This window comes from Rattus rattus, chromosome 7 (genome assembly GCF_011064425.1).
Source record: "Rattus rattus isolate New Zealand chromosome 7, Rrattus_CSIRO_v1, whole genome shotgun sequence".
Taxonomy (NCBI): domain Eukaryota; kingdom Metazoa; phylum Chordata; class Mammalia; order Rodentia; family Muridae; genus Rattus; species Rattus rattus.
Window position 1 is genome coordinate 91,843,020 of NC_046160.1, and position 15,505 is coordinate 91,858,524.

At 37.1% G+C, this 15,505-nt stretch overlaps 1 protein-coding gene across 1 annotated transcript in view; it reads right to left on the reverse strand.

The window, feature by feature from the left end:
- LOC116906140 (proline-rich receptor-like protein kinase PERK14) overlaps window positions 1-15,505 on the reverse strand; it is a 133,659-nt gene that overhangs the window by 112,135 nt on the left and 6,019 nt on the right. The window lies entirely within an intron of this gene.

The following is a 15,505-nucleotide window of genomic DNA, read 5'->3' on the forward strand; positions in this document are numbered from 1 at the left end:
AAAGATCTTGGTGGCAAAAGAAGTCCTAACTGGTTTCAAAAGAAGGAGATTAGTGAGAAAGTATGCCCAAATGTATCATTTATCCCAAACTAAAGATGAAATAAAATTGTTGATTACGTCATAAGCTTTCAAGCCTATTCTATTCTATGTGGTTCTATATGATTGGAAAAGTTTCTTAGTATTTAGAACTTCTAAACCTGCCCACTCGAAGATTCCTTCAAACTTACTTTAAAGGTTAACAGATTAAATGGGCATGTCTTCCAGCTTAGAATATTTATATAATTTTTCATATGAAAATAACTAGCACTTTCACAAATCAATAACAGAACAGAGGACTTTTCTGCATCTATAGTAGTAGTAATGGTGAATTTCATTTTCTTCACACAAAGCAAGCACTCTACTACTGAACTACATCTCTAATTCATTAAAATTATGTTGTATAGGGTGAATATGAAATAAATCTTAAGATTACATAGATTATTATATTTTTACTAAATATTAGTACTAAGATTACTGAAAAATACTGAAATTAGACAATTGTAGATGCTTGTCTTCTAATTATTTTGCTCAATATATATATTCCTTTCCCCAATTCCATAAGCTGTAACAATTAAAATTTATACAATAAAAACTTGACTTAAAAAAAAATTTCACTGTTCCCAGTTCCCACAGTTTTCCTTTCTGTGATTTCAATTTCCATATTATCTATGCTCCAAAAATATTAAATAGAAAGTTAGAAAGTATATATATCATATTTCATTGTGTACATGTATAGTATTCTGAAGGATAAAGAAAATTAAAGAAATAATTGACCTTAGTTCCTCAAGGTAAATGATTCAAAAGTTTTGAATGCACACCATTCTTAGTGTAATACAATCATATGTAATTCCATTTGGTCCTGCCTATACTGTGGATCATTCCCCTGTTCACCTAAGCAGCCCATCCCTTAGTCACTGAACATTATCCTGGTCATCAGGGCAGCTGTCCCAGTACCAAGTGCTTAGTGGTAACAGTTCAGCTATGCCAAAGAGGAGCTGTAAAATGTGCCCAACAGTGAAAAGGTAAAAGCTTTCTGATGTTATTAATGTATACAGGGAGACCTAATAAGGAAAGTCTATATAGGATTTGATACTGTGAGTCTTGAAATCATAGTGGAATTACCATATTACAGTATATGGCACTTAACAGTATAGAAACAACTACATTCTACAATCAAGTATCAAGGAAATTTTTCTGGATGATAGAAGTAAAGTAGCAGTTTCAAGCATTAACAGTTCATCTTAGGAAACTCAGGACCAGGAAAAAGTTGAGTTTATTTGTGAGGAATTGGAGTAGGCCAGGAGTTTATTGTGTTTATATGGATTTAGTAATTAAAAAAATAAGTTTACCATCTAAAACAATATAAAAGGTAAACATAGAGTTTCATTATGAAGGCAAACAATTATGTTCACCAGAAGAAATCAAATCTAAGGGTGTTTTTTTTTCTACAAGGAGTGTATTTACACTTTACTAACTTTTGCTTTTCCTTTTATCAAAATGTTCAATATACATAAGTCAGAATCTTACTGGGCTTTGCTGCGGCAAGAAAGTACTCAGTCCTAGACACTTCCAGAATGGATTATACCTCTAAGGCTACATTCACAGTGTCTTTCCTGACTGGCAAATGCCCAGAACTATGTTTGAGCAAACTTCCAAATATATTTAGTACCACCAAATAGTGTACTTTGCAGTGGATAAAATGGTGAACATTGTATGTATTTTATTACAATTAAAAAGTTGGGTACAAAGTGAAGCTTTGATTCTAACCAATATTGTCTTCAAAGAAAGTTAAGTTACCATCAAGATGAACTTCAGATCGCATCACTACCTTAGGATCATCATAACTAAGTACCATAGACTCTGGGCTAAAACTACACCTGTATATCTCATACTTCTCAGGCTAGAAATCCAAAATCAAATTGTCAGGAGAACTGCACATCCTCTAGAAACTCTGAGGAAGAACATTTCTTTAGCAGTTAGGTCCACTCTTACTCCTCACCCCCTAAATTAGCTTCTTCTATTGCAGAAACAAAATTACAGACAAAACCAACTTACAAAGTATTTATTTGGGCTCTTTGGGTGGTAGTTGTTCATCATGGGAAGGAAGTAATAGTCTTAGGAGCTTGTGGCAGCAGGTTACATGGCATCTTCAGGAAACCAGGATAATGGTGGTACTCAGCTATCTGTCTCCTTTTTCAGTCCAGGACCGCAACCCAGGAAACAATACTACCAAGTTACAAGGGGTCTTCCTCTTCGATTATCCTAACAGAGAATTCTTCAGACACCTGCTTTAGGGCTTTGTTTTCATGGTGATTCTAAATCTCATCAACTTGACAATCAAGATTGATTGTCATGCCTCTAGCTTTCTCTTCTCACTTTTTCCTGAGGGATCCCAATATATACCACCACCCACATACTCTCTCATTGATAGTTAGAAGGTAGATGAGTTCTCAGGTCTGTGTTGAAAATTTACAAATGTAGAAAATCATAACTTATTTGTGTGGCTGCTTATTTGATTATAAAGGAAACCAGGGATGACAACAAAAAAGTGTCTGAATTGTAAAGAAAGTATCATTTTTTCCTTAATAGAAAAATATCTGTAAAATGATATATTTTTCAAAGGAATGAATTGCTGCTGGCTAAGAGAACTTAAAGTTTTGTTAAATAAAATCTCATATTAAGTTATTTGATGTTGATGATGTTGATTTTTTTAAACTGATGTGATTATTGAGTATAGGCCGCTATTAAAAATACATAATTGTGTAATGATAAAGTTAGAATCCTTAGCATGTCTGTCACTTCAAACGTTTATTTCTTTGTGCTAAGAGCATTTTAAATCTACTTTTACAAGTATTTTTAAATATACATTAGTATTAGTGATAGACACTGTGATGGACAATTGAATGACAACCCTTTTTTTTCATTATATATTTTTCTTTCCTTTTATTGGATATTATTTACGTTTCAAATATTAACCCCTTTTCCAGATTTCCTTTCCAGAAACCCCACATCACATTTCCCCACACCCTGCCTCCATGGGGGTGCTCCCCCACCCACTCACTCACTCACTCCCACCTCCCTGCCCTGGCATTCCCCTTCACTGGGGCATTGAGCATTCACAGAACCAAGGGCCTCTCCTCCCCCTGATGCCCAACAAGGCCATCCTCTGCTACATATACAGCTGGAGCCATGGATCACTCCATATGTACTCTTTGGCTTATGGTTTAATCCCTGGAAGCTCTGAGGTGTCTGATGGGTTGATATTGTTGTTCTTCCTATGGGGTTACAAACCCCCTCAACTACCTCAGTCCTTGCTCTAACTCCTCCATTGGGGGCCATGCTCTCAGTCCAATGGTTGGCTGTGAGCATCCACCTCTGTATTTGACGGGCTCTGGCAGAACCTCTCAGGAGACAAGTCTTGACAGCATGCAACTCTTGGCATCAGAAATAGTGTCTGCGTTTGGTGAATGTATATGGAATGGATCCCCAGGTATGGCAGAATCTGAATGACCTAATCTGAATGGCTTTTCCTTCAGTCTCTGCTCCACATGTTGTCTCCATATTTCCTCCTGTGAGTATTTTGTTCCCCTTACTAAGAAGGACTGAAGCATCCACACTTTTGTCTTTCTTCTTGAACTTCATGTGATGTGTAAATTGTATTTTGGGTATTCCAAGCTTTTGGGCTCTTATCCACTTATCAGTGAGTACATACCATATGTGTTTTTTTGTGATTAGGTTACCTCACTCAGGATATTTTCTAGTTCCATCCATTTGCCTAAGAATTTCATAGTCACTGTTTTTAATAGCTGAGTAGTTCTCCATTGTGTAGATGTACCATATTTTCTGTACCCGTTCCTCTGTTGAAGGACATCTCAGTTCTTTCCAGCCTCTGGCTATTGTAAATGAGGCTGCTAGAGCATAATGGAGCATGTGTCCTTGTTATACGTTGGAGTATCTTATGGGTATATACCCAGGAGTGGTATAGCTGGGTCCTCAGGAAGTACTATGTCCAATTTTCTGAGGAACCTCCAGACTGATTTCCAGAGTGGTTGTACCAGTTTGCAATCCCACCAACAATGGAAGAGTGTTCCTCTTTCTCCTCATCCTTGCCAGCATCTGTTGTCTTGAGTTTTTGATCTTAGCCATTCTGACTGGTCTGAGGTCGAATCTCAGGGTTGTTTTGATTTGCATTGCCTTGTTGACTAAGGATGTTGAACATTTCTTTAGGTGCTTATTGGCCATTCGATATTCCTCGGTTGAGAACTCTTTGGTTAGCTCTGTACTCCATTTTTAATAGAGTTATTTGATTCTCTGGAGTCTGACTTCTTGAGTTCTTTGTATATATTGGATATTAGCCCTCTATCAGATGTAGGATTGGTAAAGATCTTTTCCCAATTTGTTTATTGTTGTTTTGTCCTAATGACAGTGAACCTTTATAGTTTTATGAGGTCCCATTTGTCAGTTCTTGACCTTAGAGCATAAGCCATTGGTGTTCTGTTCGGGAAAATTTCCCCTGTGCCCAGGTGTTCAACACACTTCCCCAAGTTTCTCTTCCATTAGTTTGAGTGTATCTGGTTTTATGTGGAGGTCTTTGATCCACTTGGACTTGAGCTTTGTACAAGGTGATAAGAATGGATCAATTTGCATTCTTCTACTTGCTGACCTCCAGTTGAACCAACACCATTTGTTGAAAATGCTGCCTTTTGGGCTACAGAGATGCCTCTTCAGTGGTTGGGAGCACTGACTGCTCTTCCAGAGGTCGTGAGTTCAAGTCCCAGCAACCACATAGTAGCTCACAACCATCTGTAATGGGATCTGATGCCCTCTTCTGGTGTGTCTGAAAACAGCTACAGTGTACTCATATATAATAAATGAATAAATCTTTTTAAAAAAATGCTGTCCTTTTTCCACTGGATGGTTTTAGCTCCTTTGTTAAAGATCAAATGGCTATAGGTGTGTGGGTTCATTTCTGGGTCTTAAATTCTATTCCACTTATCTTCCTGCCTGTCTCTGTACCAATACCATAGAGTTTTTATCACTATTGCTCTGTAATACAACTTGAGATCAGAGATGGTGATTCCCCCAGAAGTTCTTTTATTGTTGAGGATAGTCTTTGATATCCTGAGTTTTTTGTTATTCCTGGTGAATTTGCAAACTGCTCTAACTCTATGAAGAGTTGACTTGGAATTTGATGGGGATTGCATTAAATCTGTAAATTAGTTTCAGCAAGATGGCCATTTTTCAATCCTGCCAATCCATGAGATGGGAGATCTTTCTATCTTCTGAGATCTTCTTTGATTTCTTTCTTCAGAGATTTGGAGTTCTTGTCATACAGATCTTTCACTTGCTTGGTTAGAGTCACACTGAGGTATTTTATGTTATTTGGGACTATTGTGAAGGATGTTGTTTCCCTAATTTTTTCTCAGCCTGTTTAACTTTTGAGTAGAGGATGGCTACTGATTTGTTTGAGTTAATTTTATATCCAGCCACTTTGCTGAAGTTGTTTATCAGCTGTAGGAGTTCTCTGGTGAAATTTTTGGGGTCACTTAAGTATACTATCATATCTGCAAATAGTGATATTTTGACATCTTCCTTTCCAATTTCAATCCCTTTGCCCTCTTTTTGTTGTCTGATTGCTCTGGCTAGGACTTTGAGTACTATATTAAATGTAGGGAGAGAGTGGACAGCCTTGTCTAGTCCCTGATTTTAGTGGGATTGCTTCAAGTTTCTTCTCATTTAGTTTGATGTTGGCTACTGGTTTGCTATATATTGCTTTTACTGTGTTCAGGTATGGGCCTTGGATTCCCAATCATTCCAAGACTTTTATCATGAAGGGGCATTGAATTTTGTTGAATGCTTTCTCAGCATCTAATGAGATGATCATGTGGTTTTTTTTCCCTTTGGGTTTGTTTATATTATCATGGATTACGTTGATGGATTTTCATATATTGAGCCATCCTTGCATCCCTGGAATGAAGCGTACTTGATCATGATGACAACCCTTTTTCTTATCCAGTTATAACTTTGTATCCATTTATTCTGCTCTCCTCATCTCTTCCATATCCCCCTTGCCAATCTGTGGTAACTTTTGTTCTTACTAACATGAGAACATTTTTAGACTCCATATATGAATGATATCATGTGGAATTTGTCTTTCTATATCAAACATTTCATTTTACATAGGGCCTTTCTGGTTCATCATATTCTTTTAGATGCAGGATTTTCTTTTTATAACTAAATATTTTATTGCACATGCATTTCACATCTTCATCCATTCATTTGTCATTGGACACCTATCTTGATTCTCTGTCTCGGCTATTGTGACTAGTTATGGTATAAACATGGAAGTGCAGATGTCTCGTCAATATATTAATTTCACGTCCTCTTTTTTTTAATCTTCCTGGTTTTGTTGGGGTCTTTGACATTTGTTCTCCCCTCACCCCTGTGTATGTATGTGTGCATATCTATCTGTTGTGAGAGGAAGAGTGCTGGGAGGACAACTTGGGGGAATTTTCTTCTTGCACTTTATGAATTCCAAGGGTCAAACTCAAGTCCTCAGTCTTGGCACCAAGCATTCTAACCTGCTGAGCCAATCTTTCTGTTCTGCGGAACCCCGTAGTCCAGCAGTCTATCTACTAGTTTGCATTCTTACTGATACTCCGCTTCCTTCACATGTCCACCAGAACTAATGTCTTTTTTATAACCACCAGTCTGTTTGGGTGAAATACATTATATTATGGCTTTAATTTTCATTTCTCTGCCTTATATATCTCTTGCCCATTTTCATATCTTCTTTTGAATATCTAATAAAGTCTTTTGTCGTGTTTCTAACTGGATTACTAGGTTTTGCTATTGAGTTTCTTCCATCATCTGGATATTTAATCTCTTGTCAGATATACAGTCTTCACATAGTTCTCCCACTCTATAGTTTTTTCTTCCCTCTGGTGTTTCTTTTGTTTTGCTTTTTAGTTTGATACCATCCCTTTTTTTTAAATTTTTGTTTTATTGCCTGTGTTTTGAGGTATCATCCAAGAGTCCTTGCCTAGTATACTGCTGCAAAATGTTCCTTCTATCCCTTTTCCTATCTAGTAGCTACATAGTTCAGGCCTTACATTTTTTTAATGATTTTTTTTTCAATTGTCTGCATTACTTTTTTCCGACTTGCATTTTTTTTTTTTTTTTTTCTGGAGCTGAGGACAGAACCCAAGGCCTTGCACTTGCTAGGCCAGCACTCTACCACTGAGCTAAATCCCCAACCCCCTGCATTACTTTTTTATTACAGTGTGTGTGGGGGGGGGTGCCACAATATGTGTGTGGGGGCATCAGAGGGCAATATCAGGAATTTAATTGTATTCTCCTTTCACTGCATAGGTCCCAGGGATCAAACTCCGGTCCTTGGGTTTGACAGCACACACTTCTACCAACTCTGTCGTCACCAGCCCTCTGCCCCTACCCCAAATCATTTTCTGAGGAGACATATGTCCTCAACCATGTTGTCAGAAGTGAGATGGCTTTAATCTGACTGCCACTTGATATGCTGTGTCTGATTGCCATCCATGGAAGGGCTGCCCTTTTCTGAAGAAATGGCTGGGTGGTGGATTGTGTAGTTTGGCAGACTGAGAGGGGAGGAGGGAAAGGAAAGTGCCGGGGAACAAAGTGAAGTGTCTCTGAGTGGATAAATTTACTTTTGGGCTCTCTGTTCTGCTCTACTTGTCTATGTGGCTATTTTTATGTCAGTATCATGCTGTTTTGGTTACTATAGATCGTAGTATTTTGAAGTCATAGTGTGATACCTTCAGGTTTATTCTTTTTGGGGTTTGGTGTTTTAGAGTCATTTATGACTCCAAATTTTAGTCTTTTGTCTTTTCTATTAATGTGAAGAATAAATATCTTGATACTTTGGTATGAGTTGTATTTAATCCTTAGATCTCTTTGGGTAATAGAGATATTTAACAATATTTTAATTTTTCCAACCAAATCAGTGTTTTATAATTATCAGTTTAAAAATCATCTTTTTGGTTGCACTTATTCCGAGTATTTTTGTACCTATTTGTAACTGATTTTTCCTTTTAACATTTTTAAATTTTTATTTATTTCTTATTTATATGTATGTGGGCCCTATTTGTCTGTATGTGTACCACATTGTGTAGTGCCCCACAGGCCAGAAGATCCCCTGGAACTGGAACTTGAAGTCATTGTGAATTTTCTGGTAACCAAACCTGGGAATCTCTACAAGAACAGCACATACTTTAACCATAGAGCCCTCTCTTCAGCCCCAGGATTGCTTTATTTTCCTTATCATCCTTCAGATAGTTCATTTTTAGTATCTACAAACAATGTATTGTGTTCTTTCAAATGGATAGTGGTGAAAATATATCAGAGATCAAGATTTTTCCTAGCACAATCAAATATCTGGGTTTGGCCACGAACACTAGAAAAGTAAAGCTTTTAGAAAGAATAAAGAAACTGATTTTGTATGTGATTTATATCCTGTGACTTCACTAAATTAGCGGTAACAGATTGTGCGTGTAAACTCACACCATTTGCTAACAGGGAAAGCTGGACTGGTAACTCTCCTGTTTGAATATTCTTTTACTTTTTGATGAATTTTTGACTAGTTTTTGTCTTGTCTTACTATAATATACATTATTGTTTTACGTAGATTAAACTATCCTTGCATCCCTGAGACGAGTCTCACTTAGCATGGGTGAATTTTTCTTGTGCCATGGCATTCGTTTTGCTACTGATGAAAATTTTTGCAAATATTTTCATCCAGGATATTGACCTGCACTGTTTTTGTCTTGCTGTCGCCATGCCTTTGTTGGGCTTTGGTATTGGGGGAATGCCTGTCTCATAGATTCATTCCCTATTCGGTTTTCTTGAGTAGTTGTAGAAGCAGTCATTGTTTTAAAATCACTGTAGAATTCATACATGAACCTAAAACTACTTTTTCCCCAGATGTATCTTTAATCAAAGTTAAGGTTTTTGGTTCGGATTTTCCTTTTTCTCAGTAGTTAATTTTGGCATGTGGTACACAAATGAAACCTGGTTTGTTACCAATTTTGAATTATTTTCTAGTTCCTTCAATACTTGCTTGAATAATTGGGATCATTTTTTCATTTTCTGATATAGATATTTATTGGTATAAACTTCCTTTGGTGCTATTTTTGTTATATACTATAGGTTTGGATTTATAGCAAATATATGTTTATATTTATAAATATATAAATATATATTTGCAAATTAGATAGATAGATATAGATATAGATAGATATAGATATAGATATATTTCTATTTCCATTCATTCCCAAATGATTTGTTTCTCTTAATTTTTCCCCTTGACGCACTGGTTGTTCAGTAATGTATTGTTTAGTTTCCAGGTAATTGTAGTTTCTGAAGTTTTTTCTGTTGTTTTCTATATACCATTGTCAGAAAAAAATATTTGGGATGATTCTGGCATCTAAAATATGCTAATCTTTTCTTGTAGACTAACATGTGATCTAATTAGAAGACTTACACTGAGAAAAGAAAAATGTGTGCACCAAACCTGTAGGGTGGAATGTCTTAAACATCTCATAGGTCCATTTGGTTTAGAGTGTAGTTTAAAACCAAAGTTTATTTTCTGTCTGAATAGAATGTTGAAATCTGTTTACTGGATTATAATGTCTCTTCTTTAGATGTTAACAACTATTGTTTTATATATGATATATTTTTGTGTTGTGTATTATGCCCTTCATTGAATTGATTATTGTATAATCATTTTTATGATATTTTATTTAAACCCTGTTATGTCTCATATAAATACACTATTTGTGCTGTTTACATTTGCATGGACTATTTTGTTTCTTCACTTTCAGTGTGTTTCTATAAGTAAAGTCTTGTAGGCAAATTATTATTGTATCCTGTGTTTCTGTCCATTCATTTGGCCATTTTATAGCTTTAAATTGTAATATTATTACATGTGTGTGAATACACACGAATTTGGAGTGTATATATACCACAACATATGTGTGGAGGTCAAAGGACAGCTATTAGGAGCCCTTTATCATGGGATCAAACTCAGTTCCAGTCAGGCTGCCCTCAAGAGATTTTACCCTCTGAGCCATCTCACTGGACCTCTTTAACTTTTAATTGGAGAATTTATTTGATTTCCATTCAAAATTGTTATTGACATATGAATACTTACTATTTGCTATGTTATGATTGCTGTAGGTCTTTGATCCTTTTATCATTTGCTGTTGGTGTTTGATAGTTTTCCATAGTAATAAGCTTTTAATTTTGTCTCTCAATTTTCTATATTCTGTAATTTTTCCTTTGTGTATACGCTACCAGTTCAACCTTTTGACATCGTGATTAAGATGTCATTTTAAAATGTATTGGGCTACATTCATATTTATCCTAGGATTCATATATCCTAGGGGCTGCAAGTTGGACACCTGTACATAAAACTCATATTTAAAATGTAATTCCTAGTGGAGAGATGGCTTAATGGTTAAGAATACTTAATTCTTGGGGGGGAGGGGGATATTTAGTTCTATCCTAGTCCTTTGGGCTATCTGACTTCTGGTTCCTGGCCCTCCAGGCAGTGTCAGGCATGAGCTCTCTCTCCTGGCATGGGTTCTCAAGTTGGACCAGTCTTTGATTGGCCACTCCCACAAGTTCTACACCACTTTTACCCCAGCACATCTTGTAGGCAGGACAAACTGTAAGTCAAAGCTTTTGTGGTTGGGTTGGTGACCTAATCCAACTAGAAGTCTTGCCTGTTTATAGAAGGGCAGTTATTGCTGATGACCTGTGTGCAATTCCTTGCACCCACATATCTGCCCACAATTGTGCATAACTCCAGTTTTAGAGAATCCAATGCCCTCTTCTGTGACCTCCATAGGTACCAAACACACCCGGTGCACAGACATATCTATGCACAAAATACCTATACAAATTAAATAATTAACAAACCTCTTAAAGTAATAATTGGGCAGCTGAGAATGGAGAACTCAGCCCTCAGGAGGCATAGACAGGCTGATCTCTGTGAATTTGAGGCCAGTCTGATCTACATAGTGAGCTTCAGGACACCTGGGCTATGTAGAGAGAACTTGTCTCAAAAAAACAAACAAACAAACAAACAAACAAACAAAAAAACCCCAGAGACAGAGACCAAAGGGGGTGGATAAAATAGTTGGGAGCCTGAAAAGATGGCTCTGGTCAAGAACATTGACTGATTGCTCATCCAAAGGATCCAGTTTTAGTTTCCAGAATCTACATGTTGACTCTGTAACTCCAATCTCAGGGAATCCAATACCCTCTTCTGGCTTCTGTGGACACAAGTGCTCTCAACCACTGAGTCATCTTTCCAGCCCCCTCTTAACTTTTTTAAATGACACTCAGTAATATCTATTTAAAAAAAAACAAAAACAAAAACAAAACTCTCCCATTTATCAAAGATACACTTGTTCTTGCAGAGGATCCAGATTTAGTTCCCAGTGCCCACATGGTGGTTCATAACTATCTGTAACTCCAGTCTCAGGGGGTCTAATGTCCTTCATCTAATCTTCTCATGTACCCGGCGCGTCCATGATATACATACAGGCTGGCAAACAGTCATAGTCATGTTGTTTAAAAGACAAACATAAAAAAAAATTTTTAAAAAAACACCTAGGCACCACACCTAGGTACTTATAATTTTATGGCCTTAATTTAGATCTATATACTTTGTGTTCCCTAATGACTTTATAGATATAATTACCATTGATAACTTTCACTTTTTAACTTTATACTAGGTATGTCAAAGGTTATATTCTACTCAGAGTAATATGTTACTGTGAACTTGAGTTTATATATATATTAGTGAAATTCGTACTTCAAATGTGTTTATGTTAATAAAGTACTTCTATTTCTTGTTGAAGCATTCGATTGTTTTTTAAATGCTAGGCCAGTAGCTAGGCCAGTAGCTCAGCCTTTGCTTGTTCGAGATTATACTCATTAAAAATGAAAAAACCTGAAAGATGACTTTTCAGGGCATAATATTCTTGGCTGGCTTTATTTTTTTTTCTTTTGTTCTCTTCTAGCCTGCAGAGTTATCATCTGATAAATCTGCTAATATTTTCACAGGGATTTCCTTATATGTAACTTTTTATGCAGTTCTTGTCATGGTGTTAATCAGAGAAGAGCTGGGCATTGCTTGAGCTTGTAGAATATGGATGTCCTTCCCTCCCCTGTGGCCTGGGAGTCTCTCAGCTATTACTTATTGAATGTCCTCTGTGCCTTTGTCTTTCTTCCCTGTGGAATTTCCATAACAAAGATTTGATTGCTTAATTGCATCCCTTAAATTCTATAGGCTTTATTTACTGTTTTATCATCCATTGTTTTTGGATTATTTCAAAAGACATTAGGAATTAACATTTAGAAATTCTCGGTTTTGTTTGCTAGTGATCATCCCCAGTTAAATGTATATTAAATTCATTCATCGAGTTCTTCAGTTCTAATGTTTATACTTGGTTTTATTTTATGATGCCTCCGTTGAATTTATTTGGTTAAGAATTGTTTTTCTGATTTAATTAACTTATCTGTTTATATCCTCTTGTATCTGAGTTTTTATATGGTCATCATTTTTAATTCACTCAAAGGCAATTCATAAATTTTTCATTTCCTTGGAATCATTGGTTGGATAGCTGTTATGCTTTTGGGATGGTGTCATGTTTTCTTGCGTTTCAACTTTCTTGTACCCGTGTTATTTTATATTTAGCAGTATGCTCACCTCCTCCAGTTTTGTAGCGTGGTTTTCATAGGCAGAGACATACACCTGTAGATATGTTTTAAGATGAGAGTTGGGTAGAACGTACTGGCTTTGAAGTAGGAAGTCTCTGCAGCCCTTTTTCAGATATCTTCAATATCAGATGTTTGTGAAATGCTTTAGTTGCCTAGGCTGCGGAAAATTGTCATATTGGTCCACTAGTTCTGGGTTGAGGTTTCCCTAAAAGTAGTTGAACACAACCATTAGGTGTATGTGGCCAATCTGGATTCAGTTCCCCTGCTGCCCAGACTACCAAGGACTAGTTTCTTTTGGACACAGTACAATGTGAGTCAGTGCTAGAGCACTTCAACAGGCCGTGGCTGGTGGAATGCCTCCAATCCAGTTTGTTTCTGGGGATGACACACACACACACACACACACACACACACACACACACACACACACACACACCCCTCCTGTGGGAATGGTGTCTTACCATGTATGAAGTTTAATTTTGTATAATAGGAGGGAAACAATTGCTACTAATCAGAAAAATATACTAGACTGACGATGTATCCAGTGTCAGGATGATAGGGTAAGGAGCAAAAATGATGGTGAGTGGGGTGAGTGGTAGAAAACATAGATTGCTCCTTGGGTAATGTCTAAGCTCCAGGCACCTGTCTAAACAGGGCCCAGAACCCATCAGAACTGCACAACTATCAGTAGAGGCTGTGATAATGGAGTGCCACTCTGGGCCTCCTGACTCCCTCTTGTGTCAACTTCATTCTGAGCTGATCTCAACTGATAAAACAACGCAGCAGAGAAAGGATATTTCATTCTATTCTGTGGGGTCATCCTTAGCGTTCCTGTTCCACTATGTACTTTCCAACCTCACTGCTAGACTCCAGTAACCCCCTCCCACACACACACACACACACACACACACACACACACACACACACACACACACACACTCCAAATAGTGGTTTGTGTTTGGGTCCTTTTGATGGGGAGCACAGGCTTTCATAACCTGCAGTTAACTATCTTGCTGATATCCCAATTGTTATTTCTGATTGATTTCTTGAAAGGGTTCTATTATGACATCATTTATTGAAGATTCAATCTGTAAGCCAAAAAACACAATTCCATGTGTGAAAACTTCCATGGCTTAGGTTCAAGCTAACTTTCTTCGAATCAAAAGCATCATATTTTCCTTCATTGGTTTCCTAACAAAGAACTTAGCTTAAAGTCTAACTTTAGAGAAAAAAAATTATCTCCCTAGAATATAAAAGTCATGCCCCCAAAGAAGTGGATCAGTGCTTTAAGAGCACTGGGTCTCTTCCAGAGGACACAGGTTCAATTCCAGCACCTACACAGCAGCTCACATCTATAACTCCCGTTCCAAGAAATCCAATGCCCTCTTCTGTCATATATCTATCCACAGATATGTGGTACCTAGACATGCATGTAGGCAGAACACACATACAGATTAAAATAATTTATTTGAGTTGAGAGTGATGTGGAAAAAATATTTTAACCTAAGTAATCTTATTGTCTACCAAAATAACTGGTAACTGGAGGAAATACTATTTATAAAATGTTTATTTTGTTTTTTCTTGTCAAAACGAACCTTTAGAAAAAGTTCCAAAAGTTAAAAGTTCCAAAAGTTAGGGAGCATAGGTGAATTTGTAAAAGAAGCAAAGTAGATAGATATTTCAGTTGCCCTAAAAATTTTCATTTTACCAAGTATGATGTCTATTCTTACGGTCAGTTTATTGAATGAAGAAATAAATTCCTGGGAGATTCGTACAACACACCTCTGGGCGAGTACCAAAATTTCCAGAGATTTAGTAAGGCAGGAAAGGTCCACCCTGAATGTAGGCTACTCCATCTCAGTCTCGTGGGCCAAGGCCCAGCTAGAACAAAATGGCCAAAAGAGGAAACCAGCTAGCAGTCATTCTGCTTCCTGGCCATCATGAGATGAGGAGCTCTTGTCCTTACCCCCACCATCCCACAAAAGAAACATCAAGTAATGATTATATTTGTATCTGCCTGCATATCTCCCAATGCTGAATTAATTGGTTGTGAGGCAAATCTAACCTTGATTTCTGTCCATTCCCTGCTCTTTGATAACTACTACAGAACCTGTGAAGCAACAGGGACTTTGAATTGGAAGCAGTTCAGGCTCCGCCTAAGGGGCCAGAGAGGCTGTTAGATGTTTGCCTGGGATGCAATAGTTTACAGAAGCCTCTACCTTTGAAACGAGCCGATGTCTAAAGTGGCTATAATTTACTTAATAGTGAAGATGAGCTTCATGCCTAGATATGAGAACATAAATTTTAAAATGTTACACACTATCACCTTCTGTCTGATGATTGTAGTTCCGTACTAAAGATAGCATTGCCTTGCTACATTTAGGAAAGTAGGGTAACTTTGCTCGCCACTTATGGTCATTGCAAAGGGCAGTTTGGAGGCTGAAATGTCAGCAAATGTCCTCTGAAAAATTAGGAAGTCAAGACCCTACAAATGAGATGTTACATGAATAGTGTCTCCCAAAAAGATGGTTCATAAATGTATTGCTTATAGGACAAGATTTTCCTTAGCTGGCCTTGACATTAAAAAAAAAATCTTTGAGGGCTAGAGAGATGACTCAGCAGTTAACACTCCTTCACCCACATCAGGAGGCTTACAACCACCTGTAATTCCATGTCCAGGTATCCAACAGCCGCTGTGGTG